Raw genomic sequence first — 26,890 nt, forward strand, 5'->3', positions numbered from 1 at the left:
GGTCTAACTAAGGTCCTCTGCATTACATGTCACAATTGTGTAGATTGGTACTCTTGTGGGACTCCTAACAATGGGAGTGAGGGTTGTCTCTGACTCTTTTGCTGGATTTTGGAACTCTTTACCCCTCTTACTGGGTTGCCTAATCCATCCTTAATATGAGGAGATAGGCCTAGTCTTATTGCACCTTGATATGCCATGTTTGCTTTATATTTCTGGTAGACGGCCTTTTTCTGAAGGAAAATGATGAAAGAGTGTATCTGGGAGAGGGGGGAGGGACTAGGAGGAGAGGAGGGAGAGGAGACTGTGGTCATGATATATGAGAGAAGAAAAATTAAAAATGCGTGAGTCCTCTCAATAGCAGTATGATGGCTGATATTGTCAAATTAACAGGAGCTTGAGTCACATAGTACACAAATCTTGGGATGTGTTTATGACGAATGTTCCGGATTATATTAGTTAAGTTTGGAAACTTACCCTAAATGTGTCTGGAGTACTCCATTGGTTCTTGATTGACTGCAAAAGAGAATGTGGTCTAAGCACCGGCATTCATCTTTCATCTTTTTCCACTTCCTGAGTGTCGATATTATATGTCCAACCATCTCATGTTCTGGCTATGTATTTTCTACCACAATGAGCTTCCTTATCTCAATCTTGAAGCCAAAATAAACCTTTCGTTGTGAAATATTATTTTAAGATGTGTTATTTGTTTATGCTGTGGAACATTTATTTACTGATACAAAGATGTGTTGCATTTATTTAACTCTGTGAAGCTGTGTTACTTTGCCTGTCTAAAACACCTGATTGATCTAATAAAGAGCTGACTAGCCAATAGCCAGGCAGGAGAAAGGATAGATGGGACTGGTAGACAGAAAGAATAAATAGGAAGAGAAATCTGGGGGGAAAACATCAAGGAGCATAAAAAGTAGGGCCAGCCACTTAGCTACACAACAAGTCATATAATAAGAAGTAAAGAAAGGTATATAGAAATAGAGAAAGATAAAATTTCAGAAGTAAAAGATAGATGGCATAATTGTTAAGTAGCTTCAGGAAGTTCCTAAAACTGACCATAACACTATATCCCACCTTCTCCAAGAGCATGGAAAAGACAGCTGAAGGTCACTCTCAGACAAGCTAAACTGCCTGGAAGAAGCAGAAACCAGCCAATCTGCTTAGAAACTCTCAGATAAACTGAGCTGTCTTGACTCTTCAGGAAAGGACATTCCACAGCTTGCTGAGCAGCCTACAGCCTGCTTGCTATGCTCCAGGTTTCCAGGTCTTGTTGGCTTTCCTATATTAAGTTGCCTTTTTTAGGTATTTTGTTACAGAGAAAAGTAATGAATACAAGTGTCTATAAAGTAAGGACTATGGTGGCGCACGCCTTTAATCCCATCACTCGGGAGGCAGAGGCAGGCGGATCTCTATGAGTTCGAGGCCAGCCTGGTCTACAAGAGCTAGTTCCAGGACAGGAACCAAAAGCTACGGAGAAACCCTGTCTCGAAAAATCAAAAAAAAAAAAAAAAAGTAAGGACTATCGTTTTCTCCATTTTATAGATGAAACAGCTGAAGTATGTAAGGTCTGATTGTTCACTGTGACCTGAACCTAAATTCAAGTGAATTAATTCGAGCCCACTGCCTGATATTATTAATTAAATAATTAGTTTATAAGGCATGTGTATGTGTGTGCATTTGTGCATGTGTGTGCAGTGTTTGTGGGAGCCTGAAAAAGGCATTGGATCCCTGTAGCTAGTGTTGTAGGTAACTGTGAGCTGCCCAACCTGGGTACTGGGAACTGAATTTGGGTTGTCAGCAAGAGCAGTGTGAACTTCTAACCCCTGAAGCATCTTTGCAACCCAATCACCTATAATTATGTTCTCCATGTGCAGTTTGGGTTTAACTCTTTCAGATAAAAAAGGTGGGTGATGAATTAGTGAACAGGCTTTGGCAGGTACAATTTCTGATGCTTATACGAGACACAATCTCACAGCAAAGTGTGTCATCCTCTGACTCCCACAGTCTCCGAAGTTCCTCTTCAGTCTGCTTCCCTGAGCCTTAGGTGTGCCACTATTTGTAGGTGTCAATGTGGACTCTATGCAGTCACTACTTTAGTGTCCTTCCATCTTTTTCTTTTTTTTTTCTTTTTGCAATTTACTTGTAAAACTCTTGCCTTTTCATCCACTGTAATTGTTTGTGTCAAATTCATCAACATTTTCCATCTTAGTACGTCTAATGATGATTTGTTGCTTTCAAACTAGAAATTCTCTGCAGTGTTTGCATGGTTAATTATTTTTCTTTCTCGAAATTCTTGTTTTGATTGTCTTCTGGAAAACCATAATGTCTTATTTTCTCTCCTGTTTTTTCCCTTTGCTGAATTCATCCCTTTCTAACATCTCATGTCCCCTCTGTTGTGCGCAATGTGATGTAATCTTAAGGCTCATGCCTCATGCTCATTATTGTTAAATTTAGGCATCAACCCTCTACCTCGAAGCTTCAGAATGATGTCTCACCTCTTTGTCAGCTCCATACAGACACAGAGGAAGCACACTAAGCTTCATTCACCCCAAGCAGTATTCTCAGCCTGAGTTCAGCTGCCAGTTACTGTCATTGTGCAGCTTACACAGCCTCCTGAGCTTTCACAAGTGATGTCCCTATGCCTCTCCTTCAGAGACTGTGAGACACACTTTACTGTGAGATTGTGTCTCGTATAAGCATCAGAAATTGTACCTGCAAAGTTGCAGCTACTAAATAGGTCAAAGCCTGTTCACTAATTCGTCACCCACCTTTTTTATCTGAAAGAGTTAAACCCAAACTGCATGTGGAGAACATAATTATAGGTGATTGGGTTGCAAATTGGGTCATAATTCACATTCATACTAGATACTGCTAATCCATCAGCAACATTCTTCTGTTTTTCTCAAGTTTTCTTATTTTCCTATGGTGAGTTAACTTCACAGTTACTAGCCTTCTAAATGGTGTTGCTATCTCTATCTTGCCTCTGAAACAATGTCTTATTTCGAATATTTATTTCACTGCGCAAAATCTTACAGTAGCTTTGTATTTCTTCTTGCAGTAGTCTCAATCTTATTTCTTTCTTTTTTCTTTCTTTTTCTCTCCATATCAATCTTTCTATGCTTCTCTGACAAACAAGTTTATTCCTGTCTTGGACTAGAAATGGTCTGTCTAGAATTCAGAGTTCAGTTTTCATTGCATTCTAGGGCTGACTTGTTTTCATTTTCAGCTCTCGTTTGAAATGTTACTTCCTTAAGAGAACATCACATTGACAAAAATAATCCACTCACACCAAAATATTTGTTTTCCTTATATTTTATACTTTCAGTGATTTTTCTGTGTCTTCATTGATTGGCATTTACCCAATCGCTGGTCATTTCCCAACAGATAATGCTCAAAAAGTATAAGTACTTGAAATGGGACTTACTAAATATTTGTGGAGTAAGATAATGCATTCATATTTTAGATATATAAAGGGGTATCCATGAATACAAACTTACCATTTAATTAATATTACTAATAAGAAGGTGATAGAGTATCTTCTGTTCTAGAGATATAACACAAAGACTTAAACGTTCACATTGGGAATACCACATCCACTGATTATTCTATACAAATGATTTGCCTTGAAAACATACATATGAGTAACATAAACAGACTGAGCAGTTATACTTAGGAATGCATACATATATACATATACATACAAGCATGCAATGACAATTAATAAAAAAGAGGTCATGGATTAAAATATAGCAATGAGAGGCATATGGGAGAATTCAAAGAGATGAAAGAGAAGGAAGAAATGATGTAATTATATTGTAATTATATTATGATCTCAGGGAATGGAGGGAGGGAGAGAGAGAATATTTATTCCAATTCTGTTTGTCTGAAACCATTATGAAAACTGCAGAGATATTTGTTTTTGTGTTTGAAGCAGGGTTTCATATAACCCAGGTTAGCATGGTACTTGCTCTGTAGCTGAGGCTGGCCTTGAATCTCTGACTCTCTGCTTCTACCTTCAAGTCCTGAGATTACAGCTTCTACCTTCAAGTGCTGAGATTACAGCTAGCACTTCAAAGATATTTAATTGACTTTCATGAATTACAAGGAAGAACTGAGATACCGGTTAACCTAAAACCATGTTGGTCAGTAAGGCTTCCTAATTATGATGTGAGCACTTGCAGGCAAAAATCCATCCCCTGCCTCCTCTTCCCTTCTTAGTTTAATTTTTGAGTCAGGGTCTAAGTAAATTTGTTCATATTGCCCTTGAATGTCTTCTTCAGTTCTGTCAGGTCTTGAGCTCATAATTTTCTTGAATGAGCACCTTGTGAGGTCATACACCACCTGAGCTAGCTCCAAAGCCTTTTCTACATTGCTCTCCCGAAAGCCTGAAGTTCTACTAGTTTGTAAAATGTGCTGATAGCCTTCCCAGATTTCCTCTTTGAAGTTATGCTATATACATTCTGTAATAAAATGGGATCAAATTAAGCACCTGAAGTAGCTCATGTGAAGAAAAAATTTAAAAGTTCATGAATAGGGTTAGCCTTAGTTTCCTTTTCTGGGGGAAAAGAAGTTAAAGGTTAACTGTAGTCTTAGAACATTATTTAAAAGTAGTTTTGCTGAGTTTGAAAGGCAAAATTCCCACTGTTCACATGACACCAACACACAATATTTTCAGTTATTTTACTGCCTCTAGTATTTGCATTCCATGATGACAAGTGAAGCTGACATATTTTTATTGAATGTTCAAGTATGCTTTTTCGCGTGGTCTCCAAATCTCCATCTATTTAACGTTAGGTTATTTGGTTTTATCTCATTGAATCTTATCATTTTCCCTCTGGATACAATACCTTTTTAGTTTTGTGACTGCAGATATGTTCTTTATTCTTAGCCTCCTTCTTCAGTCTTTTAGCAATGTCGCTATATAAACAGACACTCTTACTTTTGATAAAGTCTATTTTAACAATATATTATTTTATGGTTAGTATTTTTATTTAATTTAACAATCTATATAGCTCTTCCATAAGTGTTTTCTTAGGCTGTTACAAGAAATTGTCCAAAATCTCAGTCACTCTAAAGAACAGAAGGGATGAAGAGATTGCCAGTGCATCAAATGCTAGCTATATAGGCATGGAGACCTGAGCTCAGACACTGTTACACATGAATGACTCTGGCTTTGGGGGTGAGGAACAGTGATGGATTTCTGAAGCTTTCTGGCCCCCAAGCCTAGTCAATCAGCAGACACTGGATTCTGTGGGAGATACCATTTCAAAAACCAGAGGAAGTGGGAGATAGCCTTGAATGGATTGGCACAGGTGACAACTTCCTGAAGATAAAACCGGTATCATGAGTACTAAGATTGACAATAAATTAGACCTCATGAAAGTGAAAAGCTTCTTTAAGGCAAAGGACACCAACAATAGGACAAAAGAACCAAACAACCCCACATCTGACAGAAGTCTGTTCTCCAAAATAAATAAAAAACTCAAGAAAGTAGACATCAAAACCCAAAATAATCCAATTAAAAATGGGATAGAGACTTAAACAGAATTTTCAACAGAGGGATCTCAAATGGCAAAGATACACTTAAAAATGTTCAACATCATTAACCATCAGAGGTCATAGGGAAAAGAAACAACGTCAGAACAGATAATCAAAAGATACCTAAATAAAGACCACAAAATCAACAAAATGACAGTAATTAAAATAGACGCTTCAATAATAACTGAATATTAATGGCACCAATTACTCATTAAAAAAACCCAGACTAATAGATTAGATCAGAAAACATCCATCCTTTTGGTGTCTCTAAAACCATGTCTAGTAATCAATGATAAACACCATCTTAGGGCAAAAGGATAGGAAAATGTATTCCAAGAAAATGAAACTAAGAAACAAGCTGTAATAACGATTCTTATATCTGACAAAAATAGACTAAAACCAAAGCTAGTCAGAAGGAAGGAGGATAATTTCATACTTCTCATAGGACAAAGGATATTAAAAGTTCTAGACATAAACGCAAAAAATCTGTGACAGATACTGAAGGCAATCTTAAGAAGCAAGTTTATAAAACGAAGTGCCTAGGTCAAAAACTTTGGGAAATTTTGAATTAATAATTCATTCATGCACCTGAAAAAAAGTAACTAACAATACCCAAAGAAATTAAGTGGGCATGGATAATTAAAATTAGGACAGAAATATAAACAAACAAACCATATTACCTCTGCCGCGAGGACCAGCCTCCAGCAGTGCAGGGCTGGATGGATTTCCATGGAGTCAGTGAACTAAGGCTTTTTATCTGAGGGAGAAGGAAAAGATGTACACACTCTCTTTATGGTGTCCTTCTGACTTTTTCTCTATTTTTTTCCTCTATATCTTTTCTGGCATTTTCTTTCATTCTTGATGTTTTTCTTCTAACTCACCTTGTTTTTCCCCTTACAGCTTATAAACCTCATCAAAATCTTTCAAACAATATAAAAATTACAATGTGGTTAGCTTCATCCCAGAGATACAGAGATGGTCCAATATATACAAATCAATAAAAGTAATCAACCACATAGACTCAAGGACAGACGCTACATGATCATCTCTCTGTATTCACAGAAGTCTTTTCTGTGAATCTCCCAGAATCCAACCTTCCTTTATGATAAAATTACCATAGACTTGGGTCATGGGGTACATTACCTCAACATAACATATGCAGTATACAGATAATACTTAAATGTTAAATGGAGAAAAACCCAAGGAATTTCCACTATAATCAGGAACAAGAGCTATGTGATAAAATCAGCTTGGTACTGGTTCATTGATCAATGAGCTTGTGTCTTACAGCTGATTTCTCTGTCTTCTGGCTATTACGTTCTTTCTACCCCTTCTACCAAAGTGTTCCCTGAGCCCTAGAGGGGATGGTATAAATGTCTTGTTTAGGGTTGAGAACTCACCTGTTGTTTATCACCAGGACTTTCGTATAGCCAGGAGTTTCTGTACTGTATTAGAAGAAAAGCTCTGAATAAGGCTGAGGGGATGTTTGTCTCTGACTATAAACATAGATTTAGAAAGCAGATTTGGCACTGTTAATTTAGCTAAATCACAGTGTTAAGCCACAAACTATGACCTCTTACATCCTCTGCCATGGGTTTTCGTGTGTTCTCTCTTGTGGAACCGTTCTAAGATCCAAACAGAGAGCAGCTGCTGACTCCCATTAGAGTAGTATTGTACAAGGGGGCACACTTTTGACTGGTAGGTTTGTATTGTGGATGTGATAATTAAACCAGTATATTTTTGTTGCCTCTTAATAGTGTGCATCTGCTGTAAATATATGTCTTGTATTTTATCAACTATTTTTCAGGCATTATTTTTGTCATATTGTGGATTATTTTCACCTTAATAGCATTTTCTCATTTTCAATTTCATAATATTTAAATAAAATTAAGATGTATGTATTGACTTTGTTGTCAGGGATCATGGCTGAATAATAGTCAGCAGGGACATTTTATTCTTTCTTAATACAGGCCTGATGTTTCTGAATGTGAATCCTGATGTGGGCTTCTCCTCTGTATGCTATGAATATGTTTTATTACCATTGGTTAATAAAGAAGCTGCTTTGCCCTATGACCATGCAAAATATAGATAGGCAGAAAAACAAAACTGAACGCACTGTGTAAAAAGGCAGAGTTAGGCAGGCACCATGTAGCTGCCAAAGGAGAAAGATGCTAGAACCTTACCTGTATACCACAGCCTCATGGAGATACACAGATTAGTAGAAGTGGGTTAATTTAAGATATAAGAACTAGCTCGAAATATGCCCAAGCCATCAGCCAAACAGTGTTGTAATTATATAGTTTTGTGTGATTATTCGGGTCTGGGTGGCCGGGAAACTAAAGGGCAATCTCCATTTACAGAATCCATTTATTTCTTTCCTGAAGTATCATTAGATGATGCTTCCTGCCTAATCTTGTCTCACTGAAATTTTTCTTTCTTTTTCCTAATATATTGTTGCTAAGATAGAGGTAGATGAATTTCATCACCATTTCAAAGGATGTTAGTGCTCCTTCTTCATTTGGAAGAGAGACTACTTGATACTATATGCAAGTTATTTTCTTGAATATTTTGAGAATTCACCTTTGACTCTGAGATGCATTTTTTTGGTATAGGAAAAGTAATTATTTTACAAATTTCAGTTCTGTTCCAATATTTTCATTTTCTGTTTTGTAAGATACGTTTTTCAAGGAGTTTGGCCATCCTACTTAACATTTTTTCAATTAATTAGCCTGTGGTTGTTTCAAAAACCTTATTTTTATTAAAGCCTCCTAATAATTACATTTTCTGGAGTCTGGCCATGTGTTTAGTCCTGGTGTTTGTGATTTGTGTCTTCTGCCTTGCTCTGTGCATACTGTTGTTTACTACACTTTAGAGTTTCCTGGTTGTTTGCACACGGGGTCTTTATGTTTAATGAATATTCTTTTCTTTCTACATTTTGTCTGAAGTTGTTTTCATTTCCTAGTTGTTATTGTAGATTCATAATCTTTTCTGTTTCCAGCCTTCATCTCTTCTAATGCTTCTAAGACTATTTTCTCTTCTGCAAATAGATTTACTTTTATCTCAGTTTAATATTTTGTATTTCCATAGCTATTCAGATTAAAATGTTTTTCTAACTTATTGTGATCTTCTGCATATGTAATCTGGAATGTTGGCAAGTTTTGTATTTAACATTTTGTTACATTTTTCTGACTTAAGTCCAACAATCAGAAGATATTATTTGCATAAATTCAGTCTTTTGGAATGTACTAAAGTTTCTTTTATGATGCAGCATATGTTTAATTTTTATAAAGATGTGGGATATGTAGAAACTTAAAAAAATTTATTTCAGAGATGTTGATTATTGTTTTAGTTTTGAAAAAAATTATAAATTCTCTTGGATGTTTAATTCTTCATTTTTCTTTAGTTTACTGCTACTGAAAGGGCTCTGTTTACAAATCTTTTAGGAGAATTACAGTGTTTTCAATTCTCATTTTTTTGGATTATCTTTATATAATTTGAGGGTACATTACTTGGTATACATACACTGAAAATGTTCATATAATTGCAATAGGTTCCCCTATTTATCATCATGAAATTACTCTACATGTATCTAATAGAGATTCATTTTACTCTTAAGGTAGTTTTCATCAAATTAAACAATTCAATTGGATAATGCTGTATTTATATTTACTTTTAGCATTTTTGTGTAGTTATATTGATGTCATGCGTTTTTAATAAGGTGTATGCAGTTGCATTATATTTTGTCTATTTCCTGTCTGACAATTGAGTTTGGTTATATGGTATCATTTCTTCAATTTAACTTTAATATGCTTGCTCTCACATATTACTTTCATTTGTTCTACTTCTATTTCTAATTTCTTGCATTTAGTGGAACCAATTATTTATCTTTTCCACTTTTCTTTCTATTATGCTGTCCTTCCTCACAATTTTATGCAATGCCATCCTACATATCAAAGACAAATTATTGGGACACTTTAGCTCATGGGGCAGATTCGTGACCTATGGGGCCAACTAGGAAACTTTATTTATTACCCCCTTTCTTGTGTTGTTTCTATAGAGTAATGAAGATATATATATATATATATATATATATATATATATATATATATGAAAACATATATGTATATATACATAACATTATACAAACACCATCTTAATTCCCAATAGTCCTTTCTAAAACTGAATTACCCTGAATGTGTATTTTTTCATAAGCACGCTTTTCCAGGCACTGTACTACCCCTTGGCAGCCTTTCCTCTGCTATTAAAAAGACTCACATGATCTTTCTTCTCCTGATATCGATGTGATGTTGAGTGATTTTTTTGCTTGTTTGTGCTTTCTTCAACCCATCTTTGTGAGGTTAGCCTTCACTGTCAATTGGCAGAGCTTCTAACCACTTGCTGGTTGGGTGTGTCTGTGAGGGCACTTTTCAGAGAGGAATTGCCTAGATAGAGAAGACCCTGCCTGTGAACTGGGGTATAAAACTGAATGAAAAGAAGAAAGGAAAAATGCCCTGAGCACCAACATTCTCTTTTTCTTTGACCCCACTGGATGTTCCCCACTTCCTCGCGTTCTTACTGTTCTTACTTACCTCTTTGCAATGATGAGATGAATCTCCTCAAATCATGAACCCAAATCAAAGCTTTCCTTAAATTGCTTTTTTGATGTATTTTTTTATAGTTAGGGGAAAAAAAGCATACCTTTATTTTTGAATTGTAGCCTTCCATAGTAAAAAATTCTAGATTGGCAGTTATTGCTTCAAGATACATTTTTACCATTGTCTGGGTTCTGCTTTTGTGGCTGTGTTAACTGTAGTCCTTGGAAAGTAACATACTCTTTATTTGTCAACTTGGAATATTTTCTGTATTTCTTTGCATTGCTTCATATGTTTATTCTGCTTGGGGTTTATAGCATTTTTGAATCTGTGACTCAATGGTCTCAATATTTTTGAGAAACTTTCAAGAATTGACCTTCCAGCTACTACTCCCTTAGTTTTCCATTCAGACTGTCATTAGGTGTGTTAGACCTTCTGACCATTTCACACACTGAATACTTCTCAGGGCTTTTCCTTTTAAATTATTTTTATTTTACTTTTATGTGTTTGTATGTTTTGCCTGCATGTATGTCTATGTACCACATGCATATAATATCCATGGAAGCCAGAATAGGATGTCTGATATCTCTGGAACTGGAGTTAGAGATGGTTGTGAGCCACATATATAGGTGCTGGGAACCAAACCTAGGTCCTCTAGACAATCAGCCAGTTTTCTTAATCACTGAGATATCTCTTCTGCCCTCTTAGAGGTCTTCTATTAATGTCCTCATTTTGTCTACTTTTCTTATAAGAACCCAATTCTATCTTCAATGATTATTAAACCAGAGCATTTAACTTTTGTACATTTTATCTTGAGTATAAATATCCGGTATTTGCCATAATTTTTCGAAGAATATTTTATATGATGCGGGAGAACGCACACAGTCTATGGTCTGTCTGTGAACATCAGAGGGCAGCTTTTGTGAGCAGCATTTCCTTCCTTCAATCATGTGGATTCTGAGAATTAAACTCAGGTCTACGGGCTCCACAGCAAGCAGCTTTACCTAGTGAGCCATCTCACTAGCCCTCATGAGGAAATTAATTACCATTGCTTTATATGTATTTATTTCATCCTTTGTTTTTCCTACCAGTTTCTTTCTGCTATTTATTTCCTACCATCCTCATTTTTGTCAATTCCACTGCCCATTTTTCATGTTTGTGTTGAAAGTACAAGCAGAGATACCGTGAGTGTCTAGAGAATGCTGTACTTTCTGATTTTCTCGGACACAGTAGAAACGGTCCACACTGGTTCAACCCATAATTGAAGACTTTGGAGCCCTCTGTAGTAACGGTGTGATTTCTCTTTGATCAAAGGAAAGTGGACTGGAGATTAACTTGGCTAACTATTCCTTTTCCATAATGCTCTTTCCTTAAGATTCTTGATTTGGAAATTAGAATATACTTTCTTATATATGATTTAGGTGAAAAGTTTGATATACAGTTTTTATTTAAGTCTTTTATGTGAAGGTAATATGTTTGAAGTTTTGGTAATATCCCAGAATAAAGTTATCCTCAATTGTTTTTTTTCCAGAGAATTTATAAATACTAAAACTCCAAGTAAAATTTCAAAAAGAACCAACTGTTCAAAGTCACTTTAGTTTTCTACAGAAAAGACCGTGAACTAAATAGAAAATCATGTCAACAATCTTACTGTGTGTCTTTAAACTGTTGTTTATTATTTTAATGGAGCAACATGCCTGAGAGCTTAGAATTTTTAAAAATAATAGATAGCTGTGTCAAAAGTAAAGAGATGGTAAGTTTCACCTTCCCCTTTCCCTCTGTGGAGGAGTAATTGAATACTGAATGTCCATGCTCAGGATGAACGGCATACATAAGAGATGCATGTGTGCATACTATTGCTTATAGTTGTTTCTCAGAGCTGAAGTTTTCCAAGTAAATGGCACATTTCCACAGTGTACCTGGATAAGAAAATAAAAGCTATGGCCCAGGAGAGCATCCCAGTATTCTATCCAGCAGAAATGTTAGTTTTTGAAAACTGTTAAGACCCTTAAAGAAATAAATATGACTTGCATATGTCATAGTAATTGGGTGTCACAAAATTAAAATTCTTTCATTTTTCTCCCAAAGAATTCTTGGGAAGCCTCTGCATATTCCTTTCTAGCACCTTACTAGATGTTTTCAGGAAACAGAAAACTGGTTAGTTGGCCAGAGGCAATACAAATAATCTTTAAAGGCTATTCTCAAATAAAGTACAGAAGCGGGAGTTAGGCATCCAATCTTCTACAGTCAATTTATAATATTTAATGATAGAATATTTATTTTGTGTCTCTCTGTGTGTGCATGAGTGTGAATGTTTTGCCTGCATGTATGTATGTACATGATGTGAGTGCCTGATGCTAATGAAGGTCAGAAGAAAACACTGGATCCTCTGGTACTGGAGTTACAGATGGTTGTGAGCCACCATGGGTGCTTGGAATTGAACTCAGGTCCTCTGCAATAGTCACACATGCTCTAAATTGCTGAGCCATTTGTCCAGATCTTCTCACAGTCCATTTTAAAGAGAAGTAAACCAATAATTCGTTAGAAGACACAAGTGATTTAAGGCCAGGATCTGGCTTAATTATAAAGGCAACTAGCTCAAAACTAGAGATTAGTGTCATAAAGAAAAACGGGGAATTTATATTGGGATTTTCCAGTTGTCTGAGAGCATGTAGTACTACTTAGAGTTAGAGAAATAGTTATGGCAAATGCTTTATTTTAGGGTGAGCTAGTGGCATGATGCAATTGATAGCATCAGTGATGAGAATAGGAGGTAGAAACTGCTCTGACAACTTTTAGGGCAGGGATCCTGAAAGCATTGCAGCTTTGGCCAGAGCTGGAAATGTCTTTGGTTCTGTTCTAGCCCGAAGCCAGGGAGGTTAGAAGCAGGTTCTAATTTCTTATTTTTTTCTTTTTCTAAATGACCACTCTTGCCTGTCCCCAGTCTAGAGACCATTCCTTCTGTTGAACAGATTTGAAATTGGATATTGAATTTTTTATTATGCAAATGGATTCTTTCCATTTTCCAATTTAAATTTACTTCCTAAATAATTTGAAGGTCTCTAAGGGAAACAGTAGGTAGCTAGACAGGGATTTTAGCCTTGGAAGCTGCTGAGGATGGTCCCTTCCTCACAGTCAATTTAAGCCCCTATTTCAATTTTCCTGGGAATAGAAAAATAAACATTATCTTTGTAATTCCTTAGGTCTCTTGTTCAAAGTAGTGGGATGCTTCTGGCCTTGGGTGGACACAGAACATTCTGCTCTGCTCCAAATATTAGACAATGCATGCTACTGCACTCTCTCTTAATCCTCTTTACAATTGGGCCTGTCAATCACCTGAGCTGGAATCTTCCCCTTTTCTCAAATCTAATTCACTTGAAGACATGTTTAGGGAGATGGGAGGAATAATTATCTCCTTAATGAGATGATTTTTGTCTCCATCCTAGAAAACTCACGGTTTGGGAAATCCCATACAGAGAACCTTGGCTATGTTCCCTGCCCGCTTTCCTGAATTACCCAGAAGAGGGAAACTTCTTCTTTTCCTTATTTTCTCTGCTTGTCTTTAAGATACCTGCAAAAGCACAGACGTGCTATTCCTGAAGGGTGTCCTCACTATTTCTCTGGAGCTGTCTTCCCTTCTTCCTTCTGCCATGTAGTTGCTTGATGACCTGTTTTGCTGAGCCTGCCTGCTTTTTTGGACCCCGGCTTAAAGCACTGCTTTCTGCCTGCCCATTATCCTGTTCCCTTCTGGGACAACTGCAAGGATTTACAGCTTGCCTGCCATGTTTTTTTTTTTTTGTTGTTGTTGTTTTATTTGTTTTTTTTTCTCCTCAAACTTCAGTAAAATTGTCCCCATCCTCCTTCTGACTCCATTTCTACATTCTTTTATTGAGATTAAAGTAATTAGAAAGGGAACCTCAGTTTCCCCAGTACCATTATCCTATGCCTAAGATAGACTGCCAGACTATGGTTTTTTTTTAATGGTTTTATCTGGAAATATGTTTTAGACATGTGGATTTTCCTTAAGTCAAGATCCTTTTTTAATCCATTTTCTAAACCCTGTGTTTCCCAGACTCAACACCAAAGCATAGGAAATTCTCGGCTGTAGAAATTCTTTTAAGCAGATGTGTTTGGATGTGTTTGTTGCGATTCCTTTAGAGCCATCTAAGCCTTTAGTACTTGAGACATTATCTGTAATGACTAATAAAGCGGAGCAAAACCACTGGACCAGATAAATCTGGCTTATTTCAGATCGGAATAGTGTTCTCTGTAGTTCTGATTAGTTATAATTTTTATCAGGTTAAGTCGAACAGACCAGCCTTTTTCCTGTGAACCATTTTCTGCATGTGGGTCAAAAGCTTGCACATCAAAGTTACCTCTAATGCAGAGTTAAAATGCCTGACTTGTACAAAAAGTACTCATGCATGCAGTCATTAGAAAAGATGATGGCAATTAGCCCAGCCGGTGTCAAGAGGGCCATAGTTATGGTCAGTACAAGAGGCATTGATTTTAGACAGCTGCATCAAAAATGTATAAAATATTGCAGATGGCATGGACCAATACCCACCTGTGAGCAGGTGGAAACAAGCCAGTAAATAGAAACTCTACTTCTAACAGATTAGCTTAAACGCGGGACACAGAGGAGTGGCAACTAACTTTTAAATTTCCTCATAGGGTTTAACAGAGACTCTATTTGCCAAGAATTGCAAGCTGTAGACTTTCTGAAGGCGAGGGTTTTGTGCTTTCTTTTATGGCCTCTGGCAAAATACCTGGGTATGTTTATATTTGTTTTGTTAGCTGAAATTAATGTTTGATAGTCTTATAAGAATGGCTCATTTTTTAAATCTCTTAACCCAAATGCAGTCTACAAGCCCATTCTGCTCCCCTGCCCAATCAGGTGTGATGCAAAGGTTGACTATTTCTCAGAGCAGACACCAGAGACATAAACCTGGGTGAAGCCACACTGTTCTTTCTCTGTGTTATCTTCCTTCTTCCATCCCTGTGCCAGATTTTCAGCAGCCTGTCCAGCATTCAGCATCCCACATAATTCTGAGTTCACCAGATTGGTCTCTGCCCAGAAGTATAAGTATTTTCGGTACCATATGGGGGAAACCCAACATGTTGGCCAGAGCACGCAGGACTAGAACTGAGACCTGTCTCCCATAATTTTATCCTCTCGCATCTGTTTTGGCCCCACTAACTTTGATGGAATTTTTCAAATACCTCATGATTGAGTTTTTAGAGTTTTTTCTCTACTTCAGAGATGCTTTTCCACACAACTCTGCAAAATAAGTAAATCCTGGTTCTAGTTGATGTCATCGAGACAGATTTTATTCAATAATAACCATTATGATGAGGGAAGGTATTGAATTGAGCCAAACTCTACTGAAACAAAGTGCAGACATTCTTAAAGCAACTAGAGAGAAGTCAGGTTTAACAGGGTCCAGCATGCCAACTAGTCACCTGGTTGTGTTCACTGGAGCATGTCTGGAAACAGACTTCATGTATCTTTATAAGAGGCCACGGTGCAAGGTAAGTGCCTTCTAGACTAAGTCCTTTGCCCCAGGGATGGAGAACAAAAGAAAGAGGTAAAGCAAGGCATCTCCTTCAATGTGTTTATTTCAGAGAGCTCTCGGGTCTCTAGAGTCAGTTATAAGTGGAAGACTCAAACCTTAAGAAACTGGATTAAGGTTTGGGATTTGTTAAATTGCTAAAGTCCTCTGAGAAGTTTATAGACTGTCTATCTGTCCATCATCAGCTTTTGGGTGGAATAAACTTTCCACACAGCTCTGGACTGGCTTTTCAGACAGGAACCTGTAGAGGATCAAATGGCTGTATAAGGATGTGGTGATGGGTGGTTGGAAACAACATTCAAGTTTTTTTTCCTCCCTCCCTCCCTCCCTCCCTCCCTCCCTCCCTCCTTCCCTCCCTTTCTTCTTTCCTCCCTATTTCCTTCCCTCCCTTTCTTCCTTCCTCCCTCTCTCTTTCCCTCCCTCTCTCCCTGTGTATGGGGCATAAAAATAGTTATGAATACTAATTATTATACAGGAATAAGAGAGTAACATAATTTGATTAAATGTACAATGGGATGAGGTAAATGAAAATTGAGCAATAATCTTTTTGGAAAAAAAATTACGTTAAGGAAATTGATACAAGCTAAATTATTAGAGTCCTGAAGAAAGATAGTAGAAACCTTTGAATATATTTTCAATATAGTTTGATATTTTACAAACTGTTGTATTTATGATTTAGTTATAATTTGATGTTGTAATTATGATTGTGTTAAGTGTGATGATAGACCTCAGTTTCACCCTCTGTGAAGTTTCCCCTCTCCTATACTGCAAGGACCTAACATGTCAGCCAAAACAAAAGCATGCAAAGATTTCTATTACATGTGAGAGTTAACTGTTACATCTTTCTTTCCTATTCACACATAAACTGTATTACTGCTATGAGCACACAAAATTACAAAAAGGGAATCCATTCATGACCTCAATTCTTACTATATTCTTCTTTGGTTAACTTGCATATTTTAGTGAGAAAGTATTATTTAAACTACACTATAATGTATCTTATTATATTTGTGTCTCCACTCCTCTAGTCTACCTGCAACTCCTGTTGGAAGGAAAATATTCATATGCACTTAATAATTTAACATTAAATCCAAACTCAAAAAATTATTGTACACATGTGTCTATAATGAATCAGAGAGCTGCTGTTGTAAACATATTTATAGTCAGAGATTTACAAGCTCATACATTTTAAAGAGCTTTCTTTTCATGGATTGTATTATATCATTAAAGTATTGTTAATGGAATCTTATATCTGAGAAATGGAAATAATAATTAGATGAAATGGAATGCCATGATTGTTGTTCCTGAAATGGAATTCTGTTTCCATTGCAGGCTCTTCAAAATGCAGTTCTATGTCTCAAATTTTTATCTTAGACAATGAGGTACATATTAATCTGAGTACGGCTGTCTATAGCAATCAAGTAGGATAAACTTTTAAAAACATTTAAAATAGATAAAAGTTCCTACTAGTCATTTAACATAGCATACTGCACTATTTATTTTCTCAATGCTCATGAGAAAATATTAATGACATATAGTGCTACTTCATTCTGATATAGGTCATTAAGCCACTCTTACTCATTTAAATAATGCCACAGTTGCTTCCACTGATTGAATTTCAATCATAAACTTTGCTCAAACAACATAATTGATCATTACTGTTCTCATTCGCTCCAGGCTCACTGTAGACTATTTTCTTAAGAGTGTAAAATCATTACCAGGGAGTGAGAGGCTAATCTCTTCTGTATTACACTTGGTCACCCATGAGGGATGTGTTTTCAATCTAAAAAGAGAAAGGTGGAGGGGGCACGAGGAGGCAGAGCAAAGAACAAGCAAGCCTAATGACTTTAAAAGTTGGATTTTAGAAATAGATTTTAACCAGGACTGCAACATTATTCATACTTCAATATATAGACTTGGGGAGTTACTTTATCCATTTCTGTATTCAAAAGGAATATGAAATAATGGCCAACTTATCTGAAATGCTTTGCTTTCTTCCCAAGAAAGAGAATCCTGGTCTATTTTCAAAACATAAGGTTTCAAAATAATTAGATTTTTTTTCTGGTCTCTAGGATAAAACTGTTTATGCATCATTATCAATCTAGTTATGCTGAAGCTATAAAACAAAACAAAAATGCTAATCCTCATCTACCCAAAGACCTTCTGAACTTCATTGTCTTGTGGTTTTCAAGAACTCAGATTCTGTGCATAAACCCAACATACAATCTTTAAAAATGTTAATACTGTCTTTTCTGAAACCAATAGGTTTCAAATATTACAATTTTGATACATTACTAATATATATCTTCAATTCACAGATTTCCAATTTTTTGCTCCATGTGTGAACGAATCTAAGTCTATTTTGAACAGATCCTTTACTTGGCTCAAACTGCATTGTCTTCACCCTGTCTTTGGACATGATGTTAAGAAAACATCTGCATTCTTGATTCTGGTTACCATGCCTTTCCTTAGCCAACTTCTTTATGATCAGTTACCCTAAACTTATGTGCTTTCTTTTCCATTTATATCAAAAACATGAGAAATGTCATTTACTCTTAATATTCTTCTTGGTTCTTAAGATTGTCTCCTTAGCACAAATTTTGTAGAAGTAAAATTTTATTAGGTTGAAGAGTGTTAATGTTTTCAAGGCCTTTGGATGCATCCTGCTAAATTATTTTTCAAAAGAATGAATGCTAATGGTAGAGCCAGGAATGGTGCTAAGAGTGTAAGTGTTCCTGTTTCTAACCTACATGTTACCAAAATCATAAAATAGGAATAATGTACATAAAAGTAAACTAAACCAAATCAAACCACACTGCTTGAGTTTTATCTTGCACAGAAATGACCCAATGCAACAAATGACCCAAAGCTATCCGTTTAGTGATTTGGGATCAAGTATAATATATTGTACATATGCATTTATCTCCTTATTTTCTGAAATCTTAGACAATTAAATGGAATAACATGCTATAAACCCGCAAAATGTCAGCTAAATAATGGTTCATATATTTCAGAAATTAGAAAGTCAGATGCGATGGAAGGGGAATACGAAAGGCTATTTAGGAATTTTTTTCTGGGAAAGTGTTTCATTTGGGCATCGGGGAAGCAGGACTAAAGTTTCACACCGAGTGAAGTTTTGAGTCACTTGGGAGTGTCTGCAGGAGCCTTTGACTCTGGGTTCTTTTTTTATCTGTACAGCCAAACTGCTACGGCAAAGCTTGATTTTGTGGAGTCCCTGAATTCATGATGCCTTATGCAAAGGTAGCCAAGGCCGGACAGGAGAGCGCGAGAGAGCCTTGACATTAAAAAGAGCCAAGAAACGGAGATCTAAATCCTCTCCACATACACTACAAATACATTAATGCTATAAACTGATAACGAAAGAGCTAGGAGTATAAACCTGATCTATAACCAAATAGTCACTGGAAAAAAATATTTAAAACAGTTAGAAGAGAGAAATCTGGGCAGTGAGAGGTGAGGAAGAGGCTAGTTGTCTTTCATTTTCATTATACCTTTGAAGGATATATGGTTGGTGTTTTGTTTTTTCTTTTGAGTGAAGGGGTTAAAATATGTACATAAAATAAAGCAGGGCCATAAAGGGTACCGGCCTGAATGGACAGGATGGAAATTGGAGCCCTGCAGAGAGTTCCTAATTCTGGTGTCTGTTGTCAAGCAAGAGGCACAGCCTAGAAACATTGTCTTCCTGGGCTGTTGAAACCTTCCAGGAGGCAGAGAAAGGGTGAGATATGACTTTTGCAAGAAGTAGGTCTTTAATTTCGTGGTCTTTCCAAATAGTAGTCAATGAGTTAATCACATGAGACCACAGAACACAACTGTATAGTGCTGAAAGTCATTGCAATAGCCCCTAGAAATAAGAACAAAGTGATCCCTGGATGGGCCAGTCCATCTTGGGTCCACAGCTCCATCAGCCTTTTAAACATGGCTCATATTCTTCTGCAGGATGCCTCATTTTTAGCCTCAGTATTAGCAAACATTTCTCTAACAGCCTTGAGACTTCAGCATGCCCCCTTTCCCTAGCCCTTCTCCTTATTTACACATGCTTTTATCCTGATGCCATCTTAGTAGGATGCAGGTCTCATTTCCAGAGCAACCAGGAATGGAGTGTGTGCACAGAGGCTTTTGTGACTTTGATCTTTCATTCTCATAATGCCCTGGAAGCTATTTTCTGATGAGGTGATGGGAATACTAATCACCCTGGCCTTCGGCCTAGTTACTCTCTTATTTTTCTCTCTCTGTCCAAGTACAGACAGACTCTCACCATTTCCCCCAAAGTTTTCTAATATAACCCATTCTTGTTCCACTGGGATACTCTTCTGAACTTCTTTTCTTATCAAGTAGACTCAACTATGCATTATGCATTTCACTGTAGTGTTTAAAAATGAAGCAATGTATGTAAAATTCAAGCTGTACAAACCAGAAATGCGTCTCCAGCAGCCTTCTGCACTTGAGAATGTGAAGAACTCACCTATGAGGTTTATTAAAAGAAATGGTGCCTGCTCCTTTTATTGATGTATGTTCAGTAGTTCTCAAGTGGGGCCTGAAGTGTCTATATTGGAACAAATATTGAGAAGCAAAGGGATTGGCAACCATGCTTTGAAAAACATTAATTTGAATATGATTTTTTTCACTTGTTCGTCAGATTTGGAATTTTCCTATTTAGGAAACATGAGTATCTTGAAATACATAATTTATCTAGTAAGACTATGTGGGGGATGGCATCCCCAAAGCCACAAGGGAAGGGAGAAATAAACACTTAAGAGTACAAGTAATTGAAGTTCATATTGAGAGGAAAATAACATTAGCAGGAAACCCATAAAAACCCTTCCAAAGTGAAGAGTAAAATAAGAATTATATGACATTTACCAATCAAGTTAATATTTACCTAACAAATGAAATACGTTCTTAAAAGAGAAACAAACATAATGGACTCAGTGATAATCTTCATTTTTACAGAAGTGATGACTTGCAAGAAAATTCCTGGGGTGCTAATTGAAGCTGAAATAATTTAAAAGATACAAAATAGGAAGAATGCATAATGTAAGTTAATTTTAATGATTAAGGATAATTTAACATGCTGCTACTAATTGTGATGTTTGCTATGCCTGGTTGGACAGAGAATGTTTCTCCATGACTCTCTTCTTTGTCTTGAAATATCTTAACCCTCTTTACAAGCCAGTGAACTTGGGGTTGGAGATGTGCTCAGCAGTTAGCACCACCATACCGCTCTTGCAGAGGGCCCAAGTTTGGAGTTTGGTTGGTTCTTAGCACTTACGCGTGCTATTTCCAAGCACCTTGACTCCCAGTCAGTCCGTAGGCTCACATACCCTCATGGGGACTCTGCAGGTACCCTACACACACCATACACACACACACACACACACACACACACACACACACACACACACACACTGCTCTCATACTCACAGGCACATTATTCAAAGAAAAATCTTAAAATGAAGACTGTGAGATTCTATAACTAAATTTATAATTCTTCTAATCATGACTGCTTCTTTGGTTGACATTTTAGCCTCATGTTTTAGTTTCGTCTATGAGGCAGTAGGGCAAGAGGCAGTGTGATATGGTGGTTGTCTGCTGCAGAACACTCTTCATTTGTCATAGGACTCATAAACTCAGTGGTCTAAACACTGAGGTCAGAAGGCAGCTTTACATATTGTCTCTGAAACTCTCTCAGTTTGGTGTGCAAACTAAGATGCTGAGACTAGCATCACAGAAATAATTAATTGACAAAGTTCTGATCTTATCGCTCCGTTTCCTATACAAAATAAGCAATCTGATAAGAGGGTATGGTCTTACAAGACTCTGTTTCTGTTGGATGAAGAACCATCCACTGGAGCAAAAGAGAAAATATTGTTGTCTATCAGAGAGGATCCAAAGAATGTTTTCTCAAGACCTTTGGCCTGTAGTCCGCTCTTAGGAGAGTGTCTGAAGCATGCGCTCTCTTTCTTCCTTACTCTGAAACTGGGCTGTGAATCTCAGGTCTACAGCATCAGAGAGCACCTCAGCAGAGCTCATGTAGAGATTCAATTTGTATTATCTTCAGAGCAGAAGATTCTAGTTCACCTAAATCTTGGGATAAAAGAGGCGAGATTCAAACAGCTGCTGTAATAATGGAGTCAGGGGCCTGTTGCTGTTATTCCTTGTCTAGGGTCAAATAGCTGCTCATCAGCTGTCCTGGAAGCTTCAAGTCCCTGCTTTGTGAGGTCTGAAGATGACCCCTTACAAAGCGCTGTGCATGTAAGAAGGGATTAATCTTTGAGGTACTCGAACTAATTTTACCTCTTCAATTTAGTTTTCATTATCTGTAAAACAGGACTTGTAGCATAACTGCTCAAAATTTTCTCTTGTGTGCTCGAGTTTGAAAGGGAGACAGAGCTGAACCCAGGCTGACATTCCCTTGAGGATGAACTCGACAGGGAGACAGAACTGAACCCAGACCGGTGTCCCCATGCCCCTCTGGCAGAGTACGTTCTGCTGCTTTCTTATGCTTCTCTACTTTATCCCTTAACATATTTAAAGCAATCTTGTATTGAGTTCACAAAGAAATAAAACAGTAATGTTTTAAAATATATGATACCCAATAATGTGTTTAGCTGGCTTGATAAAAAACTGTGAGTCTGGGCAAGACCATCTCCATGAATAGAAACCATGCTGCCAGCCCATACCTTTTGCTCTCAGGAAGAGGTTTTTCTTCATTATGAATTACTGTTTGGGACTCCCCCAGCATACAGAATTGCTGAAGAAATATTTCAGAATGTGCCTTCTCAGTGTGTGCTGCTACAAGACAATGCAGAGCCTGGGAGATTCATGCTGCCTTGCAAGTCAGCTCACGGAAGCGGCTTCTCTTTCAAAGGAACCACCTGGAGGCCTAGACCTTTCATGGTCAAGTTTCGCATCTTGTAGAAAAATCCCTTAAGGGATTTTTAAATATAACTTTAAAAAATGTGTTTAGATATAGTGAAGTATGTTGTGTTGGCTGTGCAGTTCACAACTGCTTTACATATGTAGTTACTTTTACAGCCACACTGAAGAAAAGATATGGGACATTGCCATCATACCATGAAAAGCTCTCACACCCAAGAGGGCTAACCTTTGCTCACATTCTATTGCTACAGAGTAGATAGTCAGATAGTCTGCTCTTAAACCTCATGCTGGATTCAGCTCTGTTCATTCTTTTGGACTCAGTATTTCTGAGATTTAACCAGTTCTTTTGAAGTTCAAAAGTGTATTTCTCTACTGTTGTTTTACAGTCTAGTGACTACGCATAGTTTGATTCTCTTGCTTTTTTGGTTTTGTGGGCATGCTTCAGATTTTTTTTTTCTGTTTTGAGGCCACCATAGATAAAGCTTCTCTGACTGTAGTAGGAGCTGCGGGTTGCATTCCGCCACCCAGCTCCCGCCACCGGCTAGCTTTACCCGAAATAACAACACAAAAATTGTATTCTTTTAAACACTGCTTGGCCCATTATATCTAGCCTCTTCCCGGCTAACTCTCGCACCTGGACTAGCCCATTTCTAATAAAGTGTGTAGCACCGAGGTGCACTTACCGGGAAGATTTTAGCCTACGTCCATCCTGGGCCGGAGCTTGATCCAGTCTGCCTCAGAGAGCAGAGCTATCGCGTCTGCACGGGAGAGGGGAGCATGGCGTCTCTGAGCTCACTTCCTCTTCCTCCCAGCATTCTGTTCTGTTTACTCCACCCACCTATGTTCTAACCAATAAAATGGGCCAAGGCAGTTTCTTTATTTTTTAACCAATGACCTTCCTCCATCACTCTTACCAGTGTTTCTCCAGACATTTGCTTTAGGTTCTCTGAGGCAAATTAGTGTTACGTGATAAGCTTATGAACAACTATTTAATGAAAGAGTCTGTCTTTCTTTTCCCAAACTGATCATCCTCTTCACAGACATTCATGTATGCACACCTGGTAGCTTCACATCTTTGAGATTTGAGTCTTTTTATCTTACCGTGTTTTGGTAAGCATGTTGTTGTCAGTTTTATACTCCCTCACAAGAATGTTCCATACTTTTTGGGTGATTATTGGACATTTAGAAATTCACTTTTGTGCAATGCAATTCCAAATACCTTTTCTCATTTTCTTTTAGGGTTGCTTATTTATGATAGAGACACTGGATACAGTTTATGCAATACAATATGTATGCCCATTCTCAAACATGTAAGTTGAAAACATCCTTGACCCGTGTGTATTCGTTTGTGCTTGGAGTCCTGGTGTGAAGACATTAGTTTAATAAGGTCCAGCGTGCACAGCAGTACATTGGTTTATTGCCCTCATCATTGGTTTATGAAATCTTTGCCCTCTTCCAGGTTCTGAAAGTGTGGTCTGTGGTCAATTTTGTTATTCTCCTTCATGGAATCTTGAATGTTTTCTTTCCCTTGCAGCTTTTAATATTCATTCTTTGTTTTGTAAAGTTAGTGCCTTGATTATGATGTGCCGAGAGGAATTTTTCTTTTATCCTGTCTTCTTGCACCTTATTAGGCATTTCCCTTTTTGATTAGGGAAATGTTTGAATATGATTTTGTTGAAAATATTTGAAGTACCTTCGATCTGAGTTTCTTCTCCTCCTATTCCTATTAAGTGATTCTTAAAAACCTACATGGTGGTATTGCTAGGGCAAATATGGCCCTGCATGCTTGCACTACCCAGTCCAACATTGCAGAAGTCCATTCACTGCCTCTGACACTGCCGGGAGGAAGCAGTCCTCACCACCTCAACTCTGATAACCAGTTGGCCCATGCTGCCACCAAGTAACTTGCAACATGATGCCCACAATTCCCATTAAATGATTGGCTTCTAGATTTTATGCTGGCAGCATGGCCCAGAAAGCCACTGTTTCAAAACCATGTGGGTTTTTTCTGCTACCACTGAATCAGGAAAACCTCTCTTATGGGAGCTGTTGCATGCTGCCAGCTGAAAAAAACGTGTGGCTAAACTTTGTTTTTCTGTGTCTAGAATTCCTTTCCAAGCTTTCTCAGGTTTTACATGGTTGTATTCAGCCCCACATTGGATGTCAATTTATTGTAGGAGGCTGCTTATTTGTTCCTGGCTACTCAGCCCCAAAATAATGACACAGAATCTATATTAATTAAAATCACGGCTTGGTCCATTAGCTCTAGCTTCTTATTGGCTAACTCGAATCCCACATCAGGGAAGCAATAGTCATCACATCAGAGTTGAGCTGCTGCAGGTCCTACACGTGGCTCTAGGCAGCAGCCCAGTCCTGGATGTCTGTATGGCCATATAGGCACCCCAGATCAGCATGGACCCTACAGCAATTTGGTTCTCAGACATCAACATAGTCCTAGGTAGCTGACCAAAACCTGGACAGCCTATAGCTATGATAAAGTATCCTAACAAAAGGAACTGAAATGATTTATTGGGCTCTAATTTATTCTAATTTGTATTATGCCAGTGATGTCACCGTTCCCAAGAGCTGAGGCTTCTGGTCACATCACAACAGCTATTTAAATGCAGAGGGGGCTACATGCTTGGCTTGTTCTCACTTTTTTCCATTATATATAATCCAGGACCCCAGACTAAACCATGGTGCCCACCACTAGGTTTAGTGCTTCCACTCTAACTTACCTAATCAAGACAATCTCTCATAGCTCCATGCAGAGTCCTGTTTCCTGGGTGATTCTAGAACTCATCAAGTTGACAACGATGATTAACTACAACACTTACTTTATATTTTATTTGAAGTATATGGCATTATTTCTGAATTTCTAAAAAAATTTAAGTGAAATATTGTGGTGGTTTGAAAGAAAATGATTCCTAAAGGGAACAGCACTATTAGGAGGTGTGGCTTTGTTTGAGTAGGTGTGGCCTTGTTGGAGGAAGTGTTGGAGTGGGTAGGCTTTGAAGTCTCTTGTCACAGGGTTCATTCAGTGTGACAGTCAGTCAACTTCTTGCTGCCTTCTGCTTCAAGATGCAGCTAGAATCTTGTCTGCCTGCAGGTTACCATGCTCCCCATTATGATGATAATGGACTGAACTTCTGAAACTGTAAACTAGCATCTCAATTAAATGTGTTTTTTAAAATATAAGTTGCTATGGTATTGCTATCTTTCTATAATGATAAAAGCTTAACTAAGGCAAACGCAAGTATATTGTGAAACATAAAGAACAATATATACATTTTTCAGCATATTTGGCATATCAAATTATCAAATATGCTAGTGTAATTACTGTTAATATTATAAGCCTTTAGGTGAGTATGTAACTGGTAACTCATTTATTTACTTATTTATTTTCAACAAAGGAACAACAGGATATAATGGTGTTGGCCATTAGGAAGTCATTCTGTAATTCTTCTTTGGGGTAGGTGTTTGCTAATTCAATTAGAAAAATAAAACTATCTATGGTAAGAGTTAAGTTCCCATACTTGAAGACTTGGATAGTAAGGTCTTTACATATTTATACTTTATAGAAAGTAGATAGGAAACAGAATTATAGCTTCCCTGTGAAACCTTATTTGAGTGTGTGTGTGTGTGTGTGTGTGTGTGTGTGTGTGTATGTATGTAGGGAAGGATGGATGAAGGGAGGCAGAAGCTTGTTCATTACTGGCTGCCCAGATGCAAAATAATCACACAGAAACCATATTAGTTACAATGCTGCTTGGTCAATCACTTAAGTATATTGCTAGCTAGCTATTTTATCTTAAATTAACCCATTTCCATTAATCTGTGTATTGCCACATGGCTGTGGCCTAATTACAAGGTTTCGAGGCATCTGTCTCCTTCAGCAGCTACATGTTGTCTTTCTGACTCCCCCTACTTTCTCTCAGCATTCAGTTTAGTTTTCCTGCCTAGCTCTATTTTGCCTTGCCATAGGAACAAAGCAGCTTTCCTCATTAACCAATAATAATAAAACATATTCACAGCATACAGAGGGAAATCTCACATCCTCTCCCTTTTCCATCAAAACAAAAAGAAAGGTATTCATATTAATATAGCAAGACTACATACAATAAAATAGTTATTAAATAAGAATTTTAGTTATAATATTTAGTACATTTATATTTGACAAATTAAGGAAAATACTCTAACATCTATCCTATCTTTGTGAGTCTAAAGGTTTATATCAAATTATCTTTTATCATAATTATGGAAAACTTTAATTAT

The sequence above is a fragment of the Microtus oregoni genome, unplaced genomic scaffold (assembly GCF_018167655.1).
Source record: "Microtus oregoni isolate MIOR12 unplaced genomic scaffold, Mior012 000009F_ref0000495, whole genome shotgun sequence".
NCBI classification, from domain to species: Eukaryota; Metazoa; Chordata; class Mammalia; order Rodentia; family Cricetidae; genus Microtus; species Microtus oregoni.